This window comes from Malaclemys terrapin, chromosome 21 (assembly GCF_027887155.1).
Source record: "Malaclemys terrapin pileata isolate rMalTer1 chromosome 21, rMalTer1.hap1, whole genome shotgun sequence".
Taxonomy (NCBI): domain Eukaryota; kingdom Metazoa; phylum Chordata; order Testudines; family Emydidae; genus Malaclemys; species Malaclemys terrapin.
Window position 1 is genome coordinate 4062539 of NC_071525.1, and position 19484 is coordinate 4082022.

A 19484-nucleotide genomic window follows, 5' to 3' on the forward strand; every position below is an offset into this window, starting at 1 on the left:
GCTTCAATTTCCCCCTCTCTTCTTGGGATATTCTGCTGGGCTTTGCCAGTTGCAAAGGGGTGGGGGTGGGGGGGGGCGGATTTTGCCAGCACAGCGTTGAATTAGAAATACGTTTGTCAAGCTGTGTAATTTCTTGGCACTCTTTTTTAAAGGGGGGGGGAATAAAAGAAGGAGGGGGGAAGGTTTTGTGTGTGTGTGTCTGTGCATCAGGGAGCTTGTTTCAAACTGGGTCCTGCCTCGCCTGCTGTCTGAGCTCCTGGCTGTATATGTGATCTGTGCTCTCTCTTGGAATAACTGCAGTTCACCTCTGCATTGGCCCACTGCAAGATCCAGCCCAGCTCCGGAGGAAAAGTTCTCGCTCTCCGTCTCCCTTCGCAAGATCAGCACCCGCACGCCTCGAGTGAATTTCCACCCTGCCAGCCGGCTGCCTTCTCAGGAGAGGTGAGTGAATGACTTTGATTCAGCTGTTTCCTCCTTGGGAACAGGGGGGACAGAAAATTGCTGCACTTGGATCAAGGTTGGGCTCTTTGGTTTCTTCTGGATTCTTTTGGGGCTGGGTTGCAAATCCTTTCCCAGCCTCTCCAAGGAGCAGGCAGCTACTCCCATGAGTGTTCCCCTGGATGTAATGGGGTGACGGGGCTCACCCATAATAAAGGACTCACGATTTGGCCCTTGGGTTTGTTTTTCCAAGTGCGAATAGATTTATTGTTCAGTCCCTTCTCTTTTTTTGAATGACAGAAAGTCAGAGGAAAGCTCAGACAGGGAATGAGATCTCAGTCTATTGCAGAGTTTGACATGCAGATCCATTTTCCAGTGCAAACAATTTTTTGTTAAGGGGGGGGGGCGGCGTGTGTGTTGCAATTGATGCACGAGAGGACAGGCTGTAAATATGCCACTTGCAACATTCAGCTGTGTGCAGCAGGCAGGGGATCAAGGAGAGACGCTCGTCACTTCAGCCTCGGCCCCTCACGTGGCTACTTCGGGGATTTGTCCTTGGATCTGCGATGTTCCAGGGTTTCTCTCTCCGCACTGAACAATTTTATTTGTGGGCGAGCAAGCCTTTTAATAGACTGCCTCCTCCTTTGTGTTACGTGTGCAAACTCCCTCGTCCTCTCACTCCTTCCCGGCTCCAGCCCTGGGTTTTCATTATTTTTATTTCCCCCTTTTTTTATTTTTAAAGTGGCACGTAAGAGAGAATTTACCACTGGCCCGTGTTCCGTCTACGTTAACAGCCCTGGAGCTGGCACCTGCTGTTCGTACCTAGAGGGCTGGCACAGTCTAGACATTGGCAGGGCAAGCCTGTGCTAAACTTCTGCTAATGCTCCTCTGAGCTCTGCCCCGGCCAGACTGTCTATAATGGAGCAGGTTCAATGTAACTCGCTCTGTGGGCTTTCTGCTGAGACCGCCAATTGTGTGTGTGTGTGTGTACGCGCGCGCTAAGGGCTAGTAGCTCCGGAACTGGGCTGGGATCCAGAAGACCTAGGTTCTTGCTGTGTGTGACCTTGGACAATCCACTCCATCCACCTTGTGCCTCAGTTCCCCCCCTCTAAAATGCTCTCTTCCCCAGGGGTGCGGTGAGGCTAAATGCACCCATGCTGGAGAGGTGATTGTCTACTGTGGGGAAGAGGCCAGCTAAGCGGCTGGAGAGCTTGCTTGGAATCAGCTCTCAGGTGTTGGGTTTGATGCAGAGGTTCTTCTCCCTGCGTTATGCAGCTGGAAGGAGCATAGCGGCCTGGACATCAACAAGACACCCTTTGCAGCCCTTCTGCGGCAGAAGCCTAATATGTTTCCTGGAGGAAGGTTTTGCAGGGAAATGCAGGGGGGAGGGGGGCTGGGCTTACTCAGTTTCATGAGTTTGCAAAACAAAACCCAGCATTGCAGATTCCCTAGTGGGTTCCACAGAGAAGCACGGAAGGCCAGCCGCATCCAACCCCATGTACCTGGTCAGTTGCAATGACCCCCCAGAAACTCCACCTGCTAGCTCACAACTAACCTGCCCCATGCAAGGCAACGGCACGTTTATTGTCTGTGATACAACGAGCCGGAACCACCCCGCAAATACACCCTGTGCCCTGCGAGCCCCATCGCGCAGCCTGTGTGGAGCTAACGGACCCAGCCCAGAGTGGATGTGATTTAAATCGCTAGTCAAGAAGACTCGATTTGATTGTGGATTTCTACACAAAAGTGCATTCTGGAATATGCTGCTCAAACAGTTTCACTTTTGTTTCTACTGCCTGTCCCTCCCGTCTCACATTTATCTCCAGACTTCTTCTCCTTGTCCAGTTCTATTCCGCCCCCAACAATCTTCTAGTCATTGAACTTTTTGAAACTTTGCACTTTTAGAGAGAGGTAAGGGATTGACTCTGTGTACACAAATTTGCAGAGGGACAATAGGGTTGAGGTCTCATTTCTCACCTCCCTCATTTATTTATTTATTTAAAAACAATATTGCTGTTAACAAGCATGTTATCTCTGGAGACACAAATCCACAGTTTGAGAACTGCAAAACCAAGTGTCTCTGATGGTATCTTCTAGACTGAGCACTGAGTCCCATTGGGTAGATAGAAAGAGTAACCTAAATAATCGATACAGAAGCCCCTGGAACCCCATAAGATTCTCTAATCCATGAACTATTGGAACTCACTTACAAAACTTTTCTTAAACATGACATGAATAGATTGTCTCCTACTCTAGAATTAGAATTTATAATCCCTATTCCATGAGGGGATATCTTTGAGCTATAATGTGTCTTAATTAAAACTATCTTTAGATAGGGTTTGCCTCAAAAATCCGATTTAAATACAAAAAACCCGATTTTTTAAAAAACATCATTGATTTTTATCCACCCTGGCCTGACCCTCAGCCCGTTGAAATCAATCACAGCTTTGCCGGGGAGCATGGCAGAATCAGGCTCTCTGCTCCAATGCCTCAGTATTAGGACGGAGTTTCTCCACTTAAACAGCTACCGCGCTTCAGTGTAGACGCTCACGCTACCTCCGCCGATGGGTGCGGTTCTCCTGTCAGAGTAGGAAATCCACCTCCTCGAGAGGTGACTGCCAGAGGGGATGGAAGAATTCTTCTGTCCACCTAGCACTGTCTACACCAGGGGTGTATGGCGCTGGAAGTTCCCAGTGGAGACCAGGCCTCAGTTTCCAGGCTGATGAGGGAATTAATTTAGCATTATTATGGTAAGGGCTAGAGGGTCCAACCTAGATCAGCAGCCAAGTGTGGTAGACACACCAGCCCAAATCCTCAAGGGTATTTAGGCACCTAACTCCCACTGGAGCGAAAGGCCGAAACACATGAAGATCTGGGCTACAGTGCTTAAAGTGAGGGGAGTAATTTAAAGTGGAGGGAGGCGGTCAACCTTCCCCCCCCCCGATCAAAATCTACACACTGAGTTGGGTTGTGCAATTTAAGTCCTCTTTCTAAAGCTGCCGCTCCCAGTTTAGGATCGAATCCCTCGTTTTGTTCAGACCACTTTAAGCACAGCAGCCCCAAAGTAAGAGACAGCCCCTGTCCTGCAGCGCTGACAGTCTAAATAGGTGAGGGGAAACTGAGGCACACAGAGATATGACTTGCCCCAGGTCAGCTGCGAAGCCGGGACTAGGACCCAGGTGTCCCAATGCCTATCCCAATGACCTAGCCACTAACCAGCACTGCCTGGCCTGCTACAAGGAGATTTTGTTAAGATGGAGGAAACTCCGCCCTTCAGAGGGGGGGCCCACAAAGGAGAGCCAGTTTGGATCAGAACTTTCCCCCAGTGTTGGTGGTCCCGGGATCTGGGTTTTGGGTTCTTGTACCACGCCTGTCACGGTAGTATCTGAGCGCCTTCGAGAATTAATGGCATTAAGTGTAGCCCACGAAAGCTTGTGCTCAAATAAATTTGTTACTCTGTAAGGTGCCACAAGTACGCCTGTTCTTTTAGCGGTCCCATGGCGTTGGTTTCATCTCCCAGCCACCTGCCTAGGGGGTTTAGCAGCTTGCAGAGTCAACACAACCCTAGATCTTTGATCCCCCGCAACACTTCCCACCGTAAGGACAAGGGGAAAGGCCGTTTTCTAGCCAAGCTCTGAACGGCGGTGGCAAGGCTGAGAAACAGAGACACTGGGATGCAGCGGAGAAGGCTCTTACACCTACTATGTGCAAGGGAGGAGGAGGCCGGGGCTAGGCAATAGGAACGGAATACACTGGTGCTGTTAAGGGAAGCTAGACAAAGGGGTTGCTCTTGAGAGCTCACGGCCCGGAGGCTGGTTTTGGCCACAGTTTCCTCCTCCTCCGACATCTCAATTCCCCAGCGCTTTGAAACCTGCCAAGAAACCCCCAAGCAAAAAATCCAAACCTGTCGCTTTTCCTTATTGCTGCCAGAGGGCTCCCTGAATCTTTACGCCAAACAGCAGGCAGGGTGGGAAACGCTCGTCTCGCTCGCCACGCTGCCCAAACCGGACATTTATTTATGGCTGTTTCATTCTTCAGAAGCGCTCTGGAGGTTTATAAGTGATGTCACCTTGCTATCCGTTTCTTAGCGGAATCATAAAGGCAGGTGGCATGGGCTAGACGTTGCCGCCCGGGACTGGGAGGCAGGATGCTACCGGTATGGTCCCCTGCACTGTTTAATGATGATAACACTCGGCTGCATGTATGCTGCCCTGGCTCTGCAGACCCCGACACAGCAGACCTGAGAGAACCCCCAATAACCACAGGCTCCTTTAAGGTACGAAGGCACCCGGCCAGGTTTATTGTCAAACGAAGCACAGTAATAGTTTCCAGCAGACCCTAGGCTACAGGACATACTACCAAAATGTGCCCCTGGACAATGGACCGGCTCAGTCAGTGGTGGGATTTACCACTGCCCCCTAGGCCAGACAAAGACAACCCCTCAGGGGTGCATTCTTATACAAAGGTACAAACAACATTCTTATACAAAGGTACTCACTCCTCACGTACTGAGGTACAACCCTTCTACGTAGTAAGGTGCCGCCTCTCGCCTTGTACATGTTGTTTCGAGCAAGAGACCTCAGGAGGTCATCTAGTCCAACCCCCTGCTCAAAGCAGGACCAAAACCAACGAAATCATCCCAGCCAAGGCTTTGTCAAGCCGGGCCTTAAAAACCTCTAAAGATGGAGATTCCACCACCTCCCTAGGGAACCCATTCCAGTGCTTCACCACCCTCCTAGTGAAATAGTGTTTCCTAATATCCAACCTAGACCTCCCCCACTGCAACTTGAGACCACTGCTCCTTGTTCTGTCATCTGCCACCACTGAGATCAGCCGAGCTCCATCCTCTTTGGAACCCCCTTCAGATAGTTGAAGGCTGCTATCAAATCCCCCCTCACTCTTCTCTTCTGCAGATTAAGTAACCCCAGTTCCCTCGCCTCTCCTCATAAGTCACATGCCCCAGCCCCCTAATCATTTTCGTTGCGCCCCGCTGGACTCTCTCCAATTTGTTCACATCCCTTCTGTAGTGGGGAGACCAAAACTGGACATAATACTCCAAGTGTGGCCTCACCAGTGCCGAATAGAGGGGAATAATCACTTCCCGCAATCTGTTGGCAATGCTCCTACTAATGCAGCCCAATATGCCATTGGCCTTCTTGGGAACAAGGGCCCACTGCTGACTCATATCCGGCTTCTCGTCCACTGTAATCCCTGGGTCCTTTTCTGCAGAACTGCCATTTAGCCAGTCAGTCCCCAGCCTGTAGGGGAGCATGTTCCTTGTTATCGGTGTGGAATGTGCTAGTATCGGAATGTTCTGGTACCATCCTGGCTCATGTTTATCTTACTGGCGCTTGGTACCTTTTAGCTGTGTGTATACCTGCAACGTCAGCCTTCTTCTTGCCAGCGTCTGTGAGCAGGGCCTGCCTCTGACTCTCAGCTTAGCTTTGCTTTCTGTTAGCAAAGTCTTAACCATTACTTTAGTTCAGGCCTTAGGCATCATACAGGGCCTGATACAAGGGTTTATGTTTCAGGGCCTCATCCTACCACATTCCTCCACCTTTTGTCTTTTTATGGGGAGGATGTTTACCCATTGTCCCAGAAAAGCATAATGCATGGGCCGAAGACAACCCAATGGGCTAAACACTGTTATGTGGTTACCTTATTTTACCATCCATACACTCACGCCCCATCCGTCACTTAGTCTGCACATTCCCTCATATGACTGGTAGACTCATTTTATTTTCCAGTTGTTTTCAGTCCCTTATATTGGGCCTGGGAATGTTAGGCCCGGGACCTTGACTGAGGTGTGAGGTTTGTGCTTGCGTATTATTAACTTTACAGAATGGCATGAGATGGCCTTCACCAGCATTTGTTATTTTACACTATGGGCTTCGTTAAGATAAAACGGATATCTAAATAGGGTGACCAGATGTCCCGATTTTATAGGGACAGTCCTGATTTTGGGGTCTTTTTCTTATATCGGTTCCTATTACCCCCGACCCCGTCCCAATTTTTCACATTTGCTGTCTGGTCACCCTATATTTAAATGATAGTGATAATAGGAATATATGAACATATACCAGGGCCTTAAACGTATGCATTAACACCTCACTCCTTAAAATGATTATTCATTACCACAGCAGTATTGATTGGGATTTCCGTCCCCTTCTTCACGTGGCGCTGTAGCTTCGCTTTCTTGGTTCGACGTACCGTGTAACAGCACATTCCCATGAGAACAATGGTTAGAGCCCGGATTCCCAGTAGGATTATGCTAAGGGTTCAGACCACTGAACGTAAAGTCACATCCTCTCTGGAATTGCCCACCAGGGGGTTTCCATCTCTCTTGGTACATTTTCTATTTCATTCATTTGCTGCTGGATCAACTGAGTTATTAGAATTAGGGATTCCTTGGTTCCCGCCACGAAATCATGTATATCCATCTGCAAGTGTTCCACTGGGGGAACAGTTCAATCAGTAAGTCTTGTAGGTATTCATATGGGAGGATCGTTTCAGTGACAGTGCTGCCTTTGCTTGTTGGCCAGAAGGCCTGGGCTCCTATTTGGATGGTGCTGGTAACAGGTACGCAGAATCCAGCATCACTTGTAGGGCAAATGTTGCTAGCTATGGAAAAATTATGATAACCTATAGCACGGATCACGTCCTGAATTCCTACTACCTCATTAGCCAGAATAGAGCATCGACACAAAGGAGTTATTCCAGAATTGCTAAATTATTCCAGAAGAGCTATTCTAGAAGAGCATTGTGGTCACAAGGCCTTACACCAAAACGTCTCTGTACCACAAAAAAAAAAATCTACCTAGAAAACTGACTTCAGCCAATGCTGATGTTACGCAGAAGACTGGCTGTGTTAAGGCAGTTAGCGCTCTAGAGATCTGGGTTTAATTCTCACTGGTGCTACAGTCTTACTATGTGATGTAGAGTAAGAGACCTCTTCCCTCTGCACTTCAGCTCCCCACATATCAGCGGCGGCTCCAGGCACCAGCGCTCCAAGTGCGTGGATTCGGCGGCAATTAGGCGGTGGGTATGTTGAAGCCGCGGGACCGGCGGACCTCCCGCAGGCAAGCCGCCGAATCCGCGGTACTGGGGACCTCCCGCAGGCAAGCTGCTGAAGGCAGCCTGCCTGCCGTGCTTGGGGCAGCAAAAAAGTTAGAGCCGCCCCTGCCACATATGTAGGGGCGATGGTAATCCTTCCTTTGTCCACTTAGGTTGTACAATTTGTGGGGGCAGGGACTGTCTCTTACAAGGGGGAGGAACAGTGCCTAGCACCGTGAGTGTTACTATAAAGTAAGCAGCAATGAATGCAGCCACCTCTGGGCTGAGAAGAGGCAGCTGTTTAACCACACATGGTCCATCACGATTTGGAGCAGGAAGTGATGAAGAATATTGTACCCTGCTGAAATGGCAGGGGGGGAAATTTGTGGTGATCTAAGTGACTCACTCCAGAAGTGGCTGCATGTACAGCAATATACCTTACAGTAACACTCAGGACTCTGCTGCCAATACCCTAACTCTTATGAAAAACAGCGACAGGGTCGTTAGTAATCACAGGCGGTTGCAATGGGGGAGATTCTTGCTGGGCAACACAGAACTCAGAGCTCATAAGCCAACGTTCCACTTTAGTTCAGTTATTCTCAGCCTTTGCCATGCCAGGTCCCACTTCCATCTGGCTGGGGATTCTCCCTGCCTCCACTCTCTTCTGTTGAGGGATACGGGGAGGGGAGGGTTGTTAATAATAATTGGTATTGCAGTAACCTCTAGGAGCCCCAGTCACGGTGCTAGGCACTGTACAGCCACAGAATAGGGGACTCCTAGCCCCAAGATGAAGCCATGTGAACTCTCCACTGATCTAAGATACTGTAGCCTGGCTTTAAATCCCCCATGAACATTGTTCAGCATAGGGTGACCAGACAGCAAATGTGAAAAATCAGGATGAGGGTGGGGGGTAATAGGAGCCTATATAAGAAAAAAACCCAAAAATCGGGACTGTCCCTATAAAATCGGGACATCTGGTCACCCTAGTTCAGCAGGGGAAGAGGCGGCCCCGGGTTAGCCTTGCCACATGTGCCCCACCTCTAAGAAACTTGTCTAAGAAGAACATAAAAACGGCCATACTGGGTCAGACCAAAGGTCCATCTAGCCCAGTATCCTGTCTGCCAACAGTGGCCAATGCCAGGTGCCCCAGAGGGAGTGAACCTAACAGGTAATGATCAAGTGATCTCTCTCCTGCCATCCATCTCCACCCTCTGACAAACAGAGGCTTTACACATCCTGGCTAATAGCCATTAATGGACTTAACTTCCATGAATTTATCTAGTTCTCTTTTAAACCGTGTTATAGTCCTAGCCTTCACAACCTCCTCAGGCAAGGAGTTCCACAGGTTGACTGCACTGTGCGAAGAACTTCCTTTTATTTGTTTTAAACCTGCTGCCCATTAATTTCATTTGGTGGCCCCTAGTTCTTATATTATGGAACAAGTAAATAACTTTTCCTTATTCACTTTCTCCACATCACTCATGATTTTACAGACCTCTATCATATCCTCCTCTGAGCACCTCACAATCTGCTGTGTATTTATCCTCACAACAGCCCTGTGAGGTGTAGTAAGAGGAGGCCCTGAAACATAAACCCTTGTATCAGAGGCCAAGTATGAGGCCTAAGGCCTGAACTAAAGTAATGGTCAAGACTTTGTTAACATAAAGCAAAGTTAAGCTGTGAGCAAGAGGCAGGCCTTGTTCAGAGTCTGGCAAGGACAGGGCTGATGTTGCAAAAAAACACAGGGCTGATGTGGCTAAAAGATACTGGACACTAGAGATATAAACATGTGCCAGGATGGTACCGAAAACTCTTATACGTGCACATTCCACACAGATAACAAGGAACAGGCTGATCCATCCTAAAGACATGAGCAAAAGGGTAATATGATGGATGGGGTACAAGGTGAGAGGTGGCACCTTACTATGTAGAGGGGTTGTATCTCAATACGTCAGGAGTGATGTGTAACTTGCTTGTATCTGTGTATAAGAATGCACCCCTGAGGGGTTGTCTTTGTCTGGCCTAGGGGGCAGTGGTAAATCCCGCCACTGACTGAGCTGTGTCCATTGTCAGGGAGCACATCTGTACTAGCAGAACTGTAGACATCTGATCTGGGAAGCTAGAGACTTGCTTCATTTGACAATAAACCTGGCCGGGTGCCTTCGTACCTTATCGGAGTCTGTGGTCATTGGGGGGGTCTCTCGGGTTTGCTGTGCCAGCGATCTGCGCAGAGCCGGCGCCGCACACAGCGGGAACACGCGCACGCCGCCGACCGTTATCAACTTTGAGCAGAGCACCACACCGGTGACATCGGACCCTCACTGCTGATCTGGTGAGTAAGCGAGGAATCGCGATGACAGAAAACCATGAGCTAGGGAACCCCCTTATCCCCCTCCCTTCAAATCCCCAGAGTTTGATAACTCAGGGACCTGCTGGATTGCCAGTAAAGGGGGTCCATATGAATTTAAAAAAGGAAAGTGGGGAAACATGGACTGGCATATGTAAAGCAATGGTAGAAACAGAAGCTTTAAAAAATAATAATAAAAGCAATAAAAGTCCATAGCAATACGATGGCTTAAACAACACGCCACCATCCTGGCCAGGCAAGTAATGGAGAAAACCAGGGAAGTAGAAGAGAGAACTAAAGCCCTGGGGGAAGCAACCCAGGCAGTCGAGCACTGGAAAACCCAAGATCTTCTAACAGGGCAACAGGCGGTCCAGACCCACGATACGCTCGAACAGGTAAAGCAGGAAAACAAAAAAATTGGAGACAGCTGTGGAAAACCTGCCGAAGAAACAGGTACCATCCCCTGTTGCTCAGCATGCTTCGAGTGCTCTGACAGTACCTGCAGGATGGGGGCATCCTTGGCTAAATTAAAAGATGGAAGACGAGACAACTGGAATGGAGATTGCACTGGGGACATGTGGAATGACCTAGCTGGATCATCCTCTCTTGACCCGCAGTTGTTAAAAGCAGCGGGAATTGACATGTTACAGGAACCAGTTCTAGTACAAACCCCATGGGGACCACTGACTTGGTTTTGATGATGATGTTACGCAAATGGTTAAATGTGTGGCTCGAAAGCATGTTAAGTTATCCAGTGGATTAGCTGCACTTAAAGGAATTACAGGAATGCCAGGAAAGGCTCCGGCCAAACTGGCTGACAGACTATAAACGTATGTTAGGCTAACAGCACGGGATACCGGTCTCGAGGGTTTGAAGCAACTTGTGTTGGAGGTGATAGAACGGAGGCATGCTTGGCGTGAGAATGGAGGCAGACACGTGCCTTGGAACGAATGGATTGAAAAAGTGGAGACTGCAATTAAACAGCAGGAAGGAACTCCTGTCAGTGAGCTGCGAACACGGTTAGGACAGTGGAAAACAGAGGGTCCTGGAGACTCTCCCCGTGGCCGTGGTTGGAGAGGTCCTGGAATGATCAGAGGTAGAGGAGTAGATAGAGAGAGCGAATGGGTGTCGCCTGAAACGCTTGAAACAGGAGAATCTAGATCTCAAAGGAGAGAATGAGAAGCTGTGGGCGCAGCTACAGGCACGTCTGATTGGCAAGGAGGCTCAAAAGCAGGAATAAAAGGCAGTGATGAAGGTGGCCGAGGGGCCTGTTTTGGCGTCTGGATTGATTGACCCGATTGCTACTAATTCGGTAGCATAGGCCAGCCCTCCCTGCAACTCGGAATGCATTTTCCAGCAACCCATAACAATAGATGTCTGGAGGCGCCCCCATTTAAGCATCCGAGTCGGGAATGGGCTTGCAGATTTTCTACTGGACACGGGGGCTGGAATTCCTATAGTAAAAGAGGTATTTAATGTCCAGGACTCCTAGATTCTCTTCCCAGCCGTGGGAGGAGAATGTTGTCTAGTGGTTAGAGCAGACGGGGAGTCAGGATTCTATCGTACCTCTGCTACTGTGTGAGCGTGGGCAACTCACATCCCCAGCAACACCACGCTTTGTGCCTCAGTTTCCCCCACTGTCAAATGAGAATTTGTAAAATGCTTTGAGATGAGTAAAAGCAAGAAGATAGGAGTATAGTTTGAGGGCTCTCCTGAGCGACTTGGTTGATACCAAGGACCACACACTGCAGGGGGTAAGCTGCACTTTTTCATTCCCAAAGGAGACAGGCAGGGGAAGCACTTTAATATGTTTTTAAACACGAGCCCGGATATCTGGCCACGTTCCAGTCTGGGTAATTATGTTCGGCCTGCTTAAATGTCGCCAGGGGCTTTAATGGGATGTGGTTTCCTTCTTCACTTCCTACCTTAAATGGTTTAGTTGGTGCTGTTATATGAGGCCACAGCGACCCATCCCAGAGGTGGCTGCATTTCAGCAATCTCTATTTGCAGATCGCTCTGCCCAGCACACAGACGCTTGTGAGACCCAACAGTGATGACCGTGGTGACCTCAAGCTTCCTATGTTGCTGCTGGTCTGATGCAATCCCTGCTTTTATCCCAGCATGCCCCAAGCCCCCTTCTAAAAAACATGTATGAGAAGAGCTACGCCCTGCGCCGTATGCTCCCTCATCTTACTGAGTTAAAACAACAAACTCCTGTTGCTCTCTGCCTGAGGTTAGCACAGGGGTCCTGGACTCCTGGGTTCTATTCCTGGTTTGGTCACTCTGTGACCATAGGTAAGTCACATTCCCTTCCCGTGCCCCAGTTTCCTCATCTGCAAAATGGAGCTAATACTCCTTCAACTCCCCGGGGTGCTGTGGGGATGTCCTCGCAAGTCCTTGGAAGATGCTAAATGCATATTAATGGACTGATGTGGGAGACTGTTTTAATAGGCATTTCCCCCTGGCAGGAAGAAGACCCATTTCTGCTGTGAGTGGGTAGTGCTCCGGGGCTCTTAGAAAGGGAAGCCAGGGCTCGTGGGTGAAGCCCTCCCCCCCCGCACCCCCACTCCACCCTTCCATGAGGCCCCGCCTCTTCCCACCCCTTCCCTGCCCCTATTCCAACCCCTTCCCCAAAGTCCCCGCCCGAACTCCGCCCCCTCCCTGCCCCTATTCCAACCCCTTCCCCAAATCTCCACCCCAGCCCCGCCTCTTCTCCGCCTCCTTCTCTGAGCACGCCGTGTGCCCACTCCTCCCACCTCCCTCCTGGAAAGTCCTAAGCGCCAGGAGATAGGCGGAGGAGCGGGGATGTGGCGCGCTGGTGGGGGGAAATGGGGAGAGGGGAGTTTGGCTGCCAGTGGAGTTGGAGCCTATGGGGAGGCCGCATGAAATAACCATGGGTTTGAGACCCCTGAACTAAAGGATCAATGCAAAAAGAAAAAGAAAAGAAAAATCGCTCCAAGATTTCTGGAATGAGGTCTAAGGCACTGGCTGGGGGCGCAGAAGCCTGGTATAGCGGGAAACCCGTACAGTAATAATCATCATCCCTAACTCTTCTAAAGCATTTCTCATGTGTAGATCTCAAAGTGCTTTACAAAGGAGGTCAGTATCTACCCCCACTGTACAGACAGGGAAACTGAGGCACAGGGCGATGATGTGACTTGCCCAAGGTCATCCAGTAGGCCAGTAGCAGAGCCAGGATTTGAACCCAGGTCCCCTGCTGTACCCACTAGGCAAGATGATATAAGAGAGCAGGATCTTACCCTGTGTGTACATATGTCTGTTTACGTGTGTGTATCTGTGTCCATATGTATCTACGGGTGCACTTGTATGTCCGTAGGTATATACATGGATGTGTATGTATGTGCTTGGTTGTGTGTTTATATGCATATGTAAGCATTTGTACGTGTGTGTGTGCATACTGAAGTATGTGGGTGCATGCATATAGCTGTATGGGGTGTGGGGGGGCCATGCTCGTGTTTGTACAGGACTGTGTGCATCAGTGTGTACATGCCTGTGAGGGGGATCTTCCCACGCTGCTGTTAGATGCCACCTTCCCGCAGATTGTGTTCTGACCTTCCCCCCTTCCTTGGCTCTCCGCACAGCCCTCTGCTGCGCTGACTCTCTGCCCTTCACTCAGCGCTCCCAGCCGCGCTGACTCAGCACGGGTGAGAGCCAGGTGAGGGGGAAGGCGAACCCAGGATGCCGACAGCAGCCTGCCCTCTCTAGCAAATGGACCCTTTCCAGGCCGGAGATCTCACAAATCCCCAGGAAATCTGGACTCTATTAGGACCTGCAATACGATAGCACCTAGGGGCCCCCAACTGAGATCGGGACTCCATTGTACCAGGAGCTGTGCATGAACACAAGAAAGCTGCTGCCCTGAAAAGAAGACAGTCAGAGGATGGGAGGGGAAGCTGAGGCCGAGAAGGAATGGGACTTGCCCAACATTGCCTGGGTGCTAACCACTGGACCACCGCTACCTGCCTGACTCCATTTCAGAATGGAAAACTCATTCGAGTGCCCGCTTCCCGCACCCGCCTCGGATTTATTCCTCTTCCACAAACTGTCCGTCTACCCGGCCCGGGCGGCTGGCTGCCAGCCACAGAGGAGACATCCCTGCTGGTGGCATGACAAGCCGTCAAGGGGAGCGGGGGCAAAATCCTCCAACTGGACCAGGTGCTGCTGGAAAAGGCTCTTTCTTCTAAATTGACGCTTTCCGGGGGAAACAGGCTGATTGGGCGGGGGGGGGGGGGGGAATCATCGCAAAAACAAAATTTAAATACGAAAGCGTCTTGATGAGGCCGGAATGGAACGTTTTGATTTTTCCTGTCGAGAGGCTCATAGAACATCAGGGTTGGAAGGGACCTCAGGAGGTCATCTAGTCCAACCCCCTGCTTAAAGCAGGGCCAATCCCCAACTAAATCATCCCAGCCAGGGCTTTGTCAAGCCGGGCCTTCAAAACCTCTGAGGAAGGAGATTCCACCACCTCCCTAGATAACCCATTCCAGTGCTTCACCACCCGCCTAGTGAAACAGTTTTTCCTAATATCCAACCTAGACCTCCCCCACTGCAACTTGAGACCATTACTCCTTGTTCTGTCATCTGCCACCGCTGAGAACAGCCGAGCTCCATCCTCTTTGGAACCCCCTTTCAGGTAGTTGAAGGCTGCTATCAAATCCCCCCTCATTCTTCTCTTCTGCCGACTAAATAACCCCCGTTCCCTCAGCCTCTCCTCATAAGTCATGTGCTCCAGCCCCCTAATCATTTTTGTTGCCCTCCGCTGGACTCTTTCCAATTTTTCCACATCCTTCTTGTAGTGTGGGGCCCAAAACTGGACACGGTACTCCAGATGAGGCCTCACCAATGCCGGATAGAGGGGAATGATCATATCCCTCAATCTGCTGGCAATGCCCCTACTTATACAGCCCAAAATGCCGTTAGCCTTCTTGGCAACAAGAGCACACTGTTGACTCATATCCAGCTTCTCGTCCACTGTCACCCCTGGGTCCTTTTCTGCAGAACTGCTGCCTAGCCACTCGGTCCCTAGGACGTGGTATTTTCAAAAACGGTATTTTACTGCCTATTCTGCGGAGAGGCGTGAGGCCAGGGAGTGGCTCTGGGGGGGTGGCTTCATATAAAAAAAATAAAAAGAGGCCCCCCCGCCCTCTTTGCACGGGGCGGTTGGAATTCGAAGGCGGCAGGTAGAGAGAAGGTGGGAGACGTGCTTGGAAAATACCATGGGAGCGCTCAGCAGGCAGCGTGGAAATGACGGGCTGGTCGTTGCAAAGCAGAGCGGCGCTTTTCCTTTGCAAGAGCATTCTACAGCGGTCCGGGGAAAGCACATTCGGGCAAGCATATGCACGTGGGATTGCATGCGTGTGGGTGCGTGTGGCAAGCGTGTGAGCATTGGTGGTGTGCAGGAAAGCAGATGCATGCCGTTGCCTGTGTTTATACGCGGGCACAAGCCCGGGGGAGATTAGCCGTGTGTCTGCATGTGCAGGGACATGCCTGTGGGGAATGTGCACGCATGCACGGTTTTGCACATGCACGTGCGTGAGGGGCACGTAGGCACGCAGGTGCAGATGTGTGCAAACACAGGCGTGCACATCAAAAGCAGGACTTTGCAGGAAGGATTTCTTCTCTTCCCTTGCTCCTGGGAAACGTGCCAGGGCCGAGGATGTGCTGCTGCTGACTCATCCTGCAGCCAAAAAAGCCACCTCTCGTGTATCTCCTTTGCCTCCTGCCGGCTGACAGTGACTAATCATCACATGGCGCGGCGGGCTGGGGGAGCCGGTGAGAAGGCCTTGAATGGGGATCAGAGCAGGTGACCCTCCAACAAGGAGACACGCTGCTGGGAAGGGGGAGCCGGCTTGGGGGGCAGGGGAAGGGCCGCGCAAATGGGGGTCTCAGAGGAGATGGCAAAGCTGAGGACAAGCCAAGCAGCCACCAGACTTCTCTGCTTCTGGCCAGGGGCCCGGGCATCTCATCACGGCCTCGGCTAGAAGCGCCGGGGGGAGAAGGGGGGGCGGGAAATGGGAACAGGGACTCAGCTGCTCCAGCCAGCTCCCTCAAACTTCCCCACACAGCTGCTAATACAGCCAGCCCGGAGCGCTGCTGCTGGCTCTGGGGGTTCCCATGAGCCCCACCATCACCGCCTGGGGATGGGGGAGGTGGGCCCCCAAGGCTGAAACGCTGGGTCCAATCCTCCAGTGCCAAGGGGGTGCACAAGCATCCGGGTCCCCCATTCCCGCAGTGTCCCAGCACCTTTAGACTCTCAGCGTTAGAAGGGACTGCAGGGGTCATCTAGGCCAGTGGTTCTCAACCAGGGCCCCGGGGGTGGGGGGGCATGAGCAGGAGCACTGGTGCAGGCTGCAAGACGCGGTCTCCCCCTCAGCCAGCCCCGCCCCCGGCCAGACCAGAGCGGCAAATTTTGAATTCAAGTATCAGAGGGGTGGCTGTGTTAGTCTGGATCTGTAAAAAGCAACAGAGAGTCCTGTGGCACCTTTAAGACTAACAGATGTATTGGAGCATAAGCTTTCGTGGGTGAATACCCACTGTGTCGGATGCACGACGAAGTGGGCATTCACCCACGAAAGCTTATGCTCCAATACATCTGTTACATTTTGAATTGTTTTTTAAGCTCACAGCGGGGCCGCAGGTTGAGAACCGCTGCTTGAAACCGTTCCCAAGCCCTCTCGTAGTGCTCCTGGCGGTGCACGGTTTGCCAGGCGGCCACACCACTCTGGGATTTGCCCCAGGGAGGATGGCTTAGGGTTGCCAACAGCCCCTTATTACAAGAGACGTCCCTTATTTTTTCCCCTTCTCTGTAAATTGCTGAAATGCCTCTGGTAAACGTAGGGTGAGTGCGGCTTCGTATGATTCTTAATCAGAACGATAATGTCAGGAATGGGGGTAGGGTGGGGGTGTTAAGAAAACAGTCCCTTATTTTTGAAATACAATGCTGGCAAGCCTAGATAACGCGCCTGCGTGGAGAGCCGCCTGGCCAACGCTAAATGTTCAAGAAGCAGGAACCTACCCTCTGATTTAGGTCTCTAAAAAAAATCCTCATGATTTTTAAGCTGATTTGGGGATGTCTTTCGTTTGCTTTCTGATTGCCGGGCCGTTGGGCGCACGGGGGGGGGGGGGGGGGCGGGGGGGTCACACGTTTCAAGGTTCTCTTTGCAAATAGGACCCCAGGAATCTTACTACAAAACACCCAGCTGAGTTTCTCCCATGGTCACGTTCTCCCAGGAGCTGGGACTTTAAGGAAAGCCCTGACTCTAGCGAGCCTCAGAATTGGCAATGCCAATAAGATGCAACACTAACGTGGCCCAGGGCATTGAGATGGGAAAGGGGCCAAATCCCTTGTGGTCCTGATGTGAGGATGGGTGGCGGGGAGAGGGGGAAAAAAGAAAAAAAAAAACCCTCAACTCGGCACCAGGGCTTTTTGTCACTCCCCTTTCTGGGGCTGAAGCTGTCTCGAGAGCAAATCACTCAAGCTGCGATGGCGCCTTGGGAACGGGGGGGGGGGGGGGGGGGGAAAATCAACAAAAGCTTTCTAGTTTCACAGGCTAAGGCAAACCAGCCCTGGTGGGGTTGGACTGATCCCACGAGCGGCCGGCTGCTGGGGTTGAATCCCAGCCATGGCTACAGAGCGATGGGCTTTGTACTTTTATTCCTTCTCTCCCCAGAGTTGTGATCTTGAATTCCAATTGATCCGGAGAGAACAACAAAAGCCCCAACTTGGCTCCGGCACCGTTAAGTTTGGAAAGCAGCAGGAAAGCTGGGGAGGGGTGCGTGGTGCTCAGAGATCTCTGGTTTATTCTGTCTGGGTCCAACTGCCTCTGTAACGAGACCCGCACCGGGTATGGCCCAGTCTCCGTCTGGGGAACCCAACCTTTAAACCTCCAGTATTATCCGTTTGTGTGTGCGTACAATGAAATTGACACCTACCGGCATTTGCCTATAAAAATCTAACCCTTCCAACCGAATTCAAATGATAAAACCGCAATGAGTTACAGCCATGCGCCCTTGTTCCACCCAACAGATTGGCTTTAGAAAGGGAAAGGGAGTCACTTCTAAGCCTAAAGACCTAAAGTGTTTAAACAGTGCAAGCATCCCCAGATACTAAACTCCTCTCAAGGCAAGCGTGACAGATAACAAGCCAATATACTTCGCAGGCAAAGGTGGACTTCTTCCTTTGTATCTGATTGGATGCTAAAAGTAGAAGTGTTGGTGATTTCATGGGGGGCTCTTCCCTTCAGCTCTTAGGGTACGTCTACACTGCAATTGGAAGTGCAACTGCAGCATGTGTAGACGTACCTGAGGTAGCTTTAAGCTAGCTAGCTCAGATACCAATAGCAGGGCGTGGCTGCATGGTTAGAGTTGTTAATAATAATTGGTATTGCAGTAAACCCTAGGAGCCCCAGTCATGGTGCTAGGTGCTGTACAGCCACAGAATAGGTGACTCCGACCCCCAAGGGGAAGCCATGTGAACTCTCCACTGATCTAAGTCACTGTAGCCTGGCTTTAAACCCCCATTATTCAGCAGGGGAAGAGGCGGCCCCGGGTTAGCCTTTCCATATGTGCCCCACCTCTAAGAAACTTATCTGAGCACCTCGCAATCTGCAGTGTATTTATCCTCACAACAGTGCTGTGAGGTAGGGCAGGGCTGTTATTCCCGTTGTACATCTTCCTCAGGGAGACTAAGTAACCTACCCAAGGTCATGGAGGGAGTCCGTATGGAATCCAAGGCTCCCAAGCCCCAGGCTAGCGCTCTAACCGCTGCACCAGGCTCCCTCTCCCTGCAGAGAGAGATGCAGCTCGACTCACACTGGCGGTCAGCAGAGAGGGGGAAAAAAATCACCCGGCACAGCCAGCATCAGGCCTCGGAAAACTTCTTCGAGATTTATTCATTGGGAGCAGTGGGGGAGATGAGAAAGTCTCTTTGTGCCAAGCAGCACTGAGAAAAGGCCGGGGATATAATAAGGTCTTTGGTCAGCGCTCGGCATTCACAGCCTGTGAGCAGCGAACCCCCAGCGTGAGCGGAATTTCAAAGGAAGGCCATCTTGGGCCTCCCACATCACTGAGACATCCTTTAACTAATCCATGCCCTCTCCCGCACCAGCTCCCACCCCGGTGGTTCTCGTAGACTGTCTGGGGCAAACAGGACCTTGCAAAACACACATTATTAACACGCATCTCGGGTTCGTAACCACGCCGCTGCCCACAATAACGCCCGGCCGCCCCGTTCTCACTACATTAGGGTTTTTCTTCAGCGTCCCATGAAGCCGGGAGCTTTCCGGTTGTTGCCAAAGGCCAGGCATCCTGGGGCAGGGGTTCATGAGGCTTGGGCCAGAACCAAATCCCTAGATCCAAATGCCCTCCCCCCACCGTGCCCGCCAGCTTCGGGACAGTTTCAGAACCTGGCAAGCGCCAATGCCAGTTTTACGGCAGCATCGCCAGTTTTATGCAGGGATAAGAATTTCTCCCTTAAGATTTGGATCATGCCTACAGACCCAGATTCTCATTTACCCTACGGACCCTTGAACTCCAACTGATGTCCTCTTAAGGCCCCTCTGCTCTGCCAGAGTTGGGTACAGAGGTTCAAATTAGAACCCATTTATTTCCCTACAAGACCCTTGCT

General features: G+C 51.1%; 1 protein-coding gene across 3 annotated transcripts in view; it reads left to right on the plus strand.

The window, feature by feature from the left end:
* Positions 1-220: 220 nt before the first annotated feature.
* The window catches only part of BCAN (brevican), a 52609-nt gene continuing 33345 nt past the window's right edge, over positions 221-19484 (plus strand). The window contains exon 1 of one of the 3 annotated variants that reach the window (XM_054011361.1): positions 221-441. The gene's annotated coding sequence lies outside the window, so the exon portion shown is untranslated. Of the gene's footprint in view, positions 442-9532; positions 9824-15106; positions 15187-19484 lie in introns of those variants that run through there. The other 2 variants (XM_054011362.1, XM_054011363.1) reach the window with 2 other exon arrangements.